We start from the raw sequence: 5,728 nt of genomic DNA, 5'->3' as shown, positions 1-5,728 counted from the left end.
CAATAGATCACAATTATAACATAATTACCCAAATTTAAAATGTACAGAACTATTCTATAAGCATTTGTAGACATAGAATATAAGTATAAAAAGCTAATAATTTGCAGGTTGCAACTTTTAAAAACAAGTCCATCTTCTCACACTGTAAGAGCAAGATTAAATAAAGTATTTCATATAATGTATTATAATGTTTTTTGAAAATGGATTACTGATATTGCTCTAAAAACAGAATTTTCAAGCTATTCTCAATAGTAGAATAGCTTTCTTTAAATAATTTAAAGAAATTGTTAAAAGAAAGCTATTCTCTAATATTGAGTCATTAATATACAGTATTTCGTTTTCAAAATACTGTGGCTATAAAAGTTTGCAGTGTGTATGTGTGTGTATGGATGTTTGTGTGTGTGACTGTGTGTGTGTAGTCATTGTCTGTCTTCAACTAATTAACAAAATTAACCAGATCTGTGAGTGTTATGAAGACGTCCTAAAGGCAGACAGCAGTTGCTCTAGGTTAATGCTATTGCCCTGTTTAAAGCATGTGCACAAAGGCAAATTATCAGCACTCTTTCAACCCAACAAACATAGTAATACATAAACAATGGGCCTTCAATAAAGAGCTATTAACAGCTATTTAGTGAGCCTGTACTACAATCCTAACTCTGTCTTACTCCTTCCATAGATAAAAAGAGGTTTAAGAATGATTACCTTCTAAACTCAAGGATTCAAATTTTGACAAAAAGTAAAGAGAGGAACAAGTGAGAAAGCTAGTAGCAATGCAAGCATGCTTGAGGACATAGAAAAGTCATGGAAATCTGCAACATGAAAAAATCAGAGAAATGGTCAAATGGGTATCAGAAAAAGGTTATGGGAAAAGCTGAACATTGGTCGAATTTGAGCTGACTGGAGGATGCAAACTACAGCCGCATGCCCAGGCAGGTAAAAGCAAATGTGCAAAACAGGCAACTATAAGACGTAATAGACAGGGATGGAGACAGTGACAACATAGAGAGGGGACACTCGCTTCTCTTTCTCAGCAGGCTGTCAAAAGGTCATGAAGAGCCAGTGTTGGCAGATCTTGGGTTTTCCAATTCCAGTTTTTTGCCTGAAGACAAAAGGGAGTCATGGCTAAAATAGTGATGCCAATTGATTCTAATTATAGAATCCTAGCACCTCTGTGAGACAGGGTTCCAGTCAAAAAAAAAAAGCATAACCCCTAGGAGATGTAAATGTAATATTTACTATGCGGGTTTGGCCATGTGTAATTATCAGAACTGGTTACATAGTCAATTTTCTTTTAGATTTTTTTTTAATTCGAAAAAAAAAACAAAAAATGGGATACACGTGCAGAACGTGCAGGTTTGTTACATAGGTATACCTGTGCCATGGTGGTTTGCTGCACCTACTGACCTGTCCTCTAAGTTCTCTCCCCTTACCCCCGACCCCCAACAGGCCATGGTCTGTGTTGTTCCCCTCTCTGTGCCCATGTGTTCTCAATATTCAACTCCCTCTTAGGAGTAAGAACATGTGGTGTTTGGTTTTCTGTTCCTGTGTTAGTTTGCTGAGGATGATGGCTTCCAGCTTCATCCACGTCCCTGCAAAGGATATGATCTCATTCCTTTTTATGGCTGCATAGTATTCCATGGTGGTGGGAATGTAAATTAGTTCCACTATTGTAGAACACAGTATAGTGATTCTTCAAGAATCTAGAACCAGAAATACCATTTGACCCAGCAATCCCAATTCTGGGTATACACCCAATGAAATATAAATCATTCTACTATAAAGACACATGCACATGTATATTTATTGCAACACTATTCACAATAGCAAAGACTTGGAACCAACCCAAATGCCCATCCATGATAGACCAGATAAAGAAAATATGGTACATAGTCGATTTGAGGCTATTGTTTGTTGTTTCTGTGTCTGGTGCTAGAATCAGCAGTTCAAAAAGCAGGATGTTAGGAAGGAAGAGTGGACTTGAGGGGAAAGCAAGGGAAATCTGGAACCTGTGAGGCTGAACTGGAACCCATAAGGAAGAAAAACCTGCAGTGGCCTTTCACTGCTCCCAGGCTTCCAACTTCAGTGAAAGAAGTGTCCTGCAGGAGAAGCTGTGGGCTGGGTTGCTGCCCAGCAAACCAGCTGAGTTAGCATATAAGCAATAACTTGTGCATTGCAGCAGTGCTTTGGACTCTCCTCTGATCTCCAAACATAAAAAGATAGCTGCTGCAATAGCAGCCACTACCTGATCCTCTTTCAGCTCCTCTATTCCTCTGACAAATGTGTTTTAGCTTTTTGATGAAAGGTGCCAGTTCTCCTGCAGGGAACTCCCATCATCAAAGTTGGGGGCTTGGAAGAGTAGAAGCAACTTAGATAAGATGATAAACAATGTCAGTTCTGGGCTTTACTCTTTGCTGGAGTAATTCTAGGCTAGCCACTTAGCTTCTCTGGGCCTCAATTTTCTCATTAATAAAATGGAAGAATTAGGGTGGCCTGTAAGTTGGCAAGCCTAGAAAAACAGTGCCTGTGAAGATGAAAATAATACGCGAAAATTGCACTGGGAGAGGCTGCTCACATCTTTGCATGGGGTATGTAAAAGTACCTAATGAAAGATCTGAAATTAACCTCACAGGCCAATTCAAAGGCAACAATATGAAATAAGGAGCGGTAGGAAGACAAGAGTATGGTGAAAAGAAGAAAATTAGGAGCTGAGAGACCTGGACTCTTGTCTTGACTTCATCACTGACTACTTGACCTATAAACACAATCATTTAACTTCGGAGGGCCTCAGTTTTCTCCTCTGTGAACTAAAGGCATGAGGTGGTGTTGCTCCTCATTGGCTGCACAGTGGAATTCCCTAGGAAGCTGTAAAAAATATTGATGTGCAGATTCCATCCCCGGGGATCCTGATTTCATTGGTTTGCGGTGTGGCCTGGGCATCAGGATTATTTAAAGCTCCCTAGATTCTAATGTGAAGCTAAGCTTGAGAACTCTTTGTTAGGGATTCCTTGGAAAACGGCAGTACGATTTAAGGGTGGTGGGAAGACTTTCCCCCTCCCCTCAACACACACATACATGTCCGCCACAAACCTGTCAGGCTGTGTGACATTTCATCCTTAGAGATTCACCCCATTGAGCTTTGAAGGCTCTTCATTACTTATGAAAATTCATATACTCCTAGTAGATGTGACACCTTGAACTTATAATAAGTATATCTTACCCAGAATCAGAAAAACTAATTTGGAAAGAATTTCAGAGGTCACAAGTTCAAGCTGGCAAGTATTTTTATTGTGATTTTTTTTAGATAAGAAAACTGAAACTCAGAGATGTCTTTCTCCAGCATTAGGATTTTCTGTAATCATTCATTTTGGTGTGTATGTGGGAAGGGAGTTCAATTAATGACATCTTTCTTATATAACCTTTTTTTTTTTTTTTTTTTTTTAAAAGAGGTTTTGGATTGTACTTGTGTGATCATGTCTTTTTTCTTTTTTCTTTTTTTTTTTTTTTTTTGAGACAGGGTCTCTGTCACCCAAGCTGGGTGCTGTGGTATGATCACAGCTCACTGCAGCCTTGAACTCTCAGGTGAGGACCACAGGCACACCACCATGCCTGGCTAATTTTTGTATTTTTAGTAGAGACAGGGTTTTGCCATATTGCCCAGGCTGAGCTCAAGCCACCTGCTGGCCTCAGCTTCCCAAAGTGCTGGGATTACAGGGGAGAGCCACTGTGTCTGGCTAACCATGTATTTTTAAAAGCCATATGTGCTTTTAACTCAACCTATTTTAGAGTTTTAAATCCTCTTTAGATGGAAGTCACCATGAATGACATTTAGCCTTTAATATGCCTCATTTATCTAAACAAGCATTTCCTGCTCTGTGTTACCGTTCTGTAATTGCTTCCTGTGATCTACCTTTTACTCTTTCTACCTTTCATCTGATCCACGATATCTCTGTTATGCTGACCAAAAAGAATAAGTCATTGCAAATTCAAAAGCAGAAATATCTCCCCTTTATAATAAAAGACATAGACAGCTGGCATGCAATCTACATGTCTGTTCTCAAAGACATGTTGGGCATTTTGCCTCTCTGGGAATCGTTTAGGTTTCCATAAAGTGAATGGAGACAAGTCTATAAATTTGTAAAATGTTGAATAAATCAATCCCTAAAAGTAAAGTTCTAGTCTGTTTAAGCTTTGGTTATGCTAATTGGAGGACACCCTTTCTCTCCCCTTTAATTAGCATAGTCTGTCTAAATCAACCTGTCTGAATCAAACCCGAGGTATATTTCTACCAGATGCTGGTGAAAAGATGTTTGCAAAGGCATGACCTCATCAAAGATTCCATTCTATAGGAAGGGATTCTGAGGGATTCACACAAGCAGGAAGTTACAAGCAATATATTCATTATTCTTTGTGACCTAAATTATAATTGGAATAACACAAGCCTCCTTGTCAAAATTCCATTGCTGGTTTATGTCTCCATTGGGGAATTTCTTTCTGAACAAAAATAACTGCAAACAATTAAATAATTTTTAAAATTCTCACAAGTTTGATGTTTCTCTCCCTTTACTATCTACTCTAAAGCATAAAGATGAGTGTAACATTTGAGTATATTATATGTTGCTTATGTTAAGACAACTTATTTACATAAGGGACATTGCTATAATATGTTGATTTGAAAAAGTGTTTGATATGTTACATGTTCCAGCCTGAGAGAGAAGAAACCTCTTAAGATGTTTCTTAGATGTGACTATTATTTCCTAACTTACCAGACTAATGCAATTATTTTTTAAAGAATTAAACAAGAAATAAAAATTTTCACTTATACCTGTCCAGGAAGAGAAAAAATTACATTACTTTCACTTGGAAAAGTTACTAAAATGATCTACTATTTTAAGGTTTAATATTTTTGAAAGGCTTAGGAACTTTGGGAATTTTGGAATTTATCCATAAATTAATAACTTTCAGCATGAATTTCAATTTTCTCTTCTTCATTTTGACTCAAATAATATGAAAACTGTTTTAATAAAATTTGTTCTGTGAATAATGCAGGGTTTTAAATAACAATAATTAACACAGGGTGATATAGTACTTCTGAACTCTATCTTTACTCTGTCACATACTGGTTGTGTGAAAATTAGCAAAATTACCTCTTTAAAAATAGTAGTACAGTATTCTCATTTGTAAAATTCATGTGTGATGAAAAAATGCCTGACAAAATAGCAGCTACTTGACCGAAAAAAGCATTTTTAAAACAAAACATGATTATCCATTAGAGCGTTGTTACTTAACAGTGACCCTATCCATTGAAGATTCCATCAAATTTCATCTCCTCCAGAACAACCCTCCCCAAGACTTGCTGAAATCTGGATCTTGCCACTTTCTTCTCATTCTTGAGATCTCTTCATGCTTTGCTACTTAATTACGTTCAACTTGCCATTATAGAAATCTTTATTTTTTAATATTTTCATGGAATCATAGTATTTAACATTATAGGGAGTTTATGAAATAGTCTACTTCTATAGAGAAGGAAGTGTTGTATATTTGTGCAGCTTTTGTAATAAAGGCTGTATGCATTTAATACATTTAATTAGTTTATTTACATATAACAGCTTCATCAATACAAAATTCACATACCATATAGTTCATCCATTTAAAGTGCACAACCCAGTAGTTTTTAGTATATTCAGAGTTGCGCGAGCATTACCACCATAAATTTTAGACTGCTAGTATT

The sequence above is a fragment of the Hylobates moloch genome, unplaced genomic scaffold, assembly GCF_009828535.3.
Source record: "Hylobates moloch isolate HMO894 unplaced genomic scaffold, HMol_V3 SCAFFOLD_9, whole genome shotgun sequence".
Lineage (NCBI taxonomy): Eukaryota > Metazoa > Chordata > Mammalia > Primates > Hylobatidae > Hylobates > Hylobates moloch.
This window is presented reverse-complemented; position numbering follows the sequence as displayed.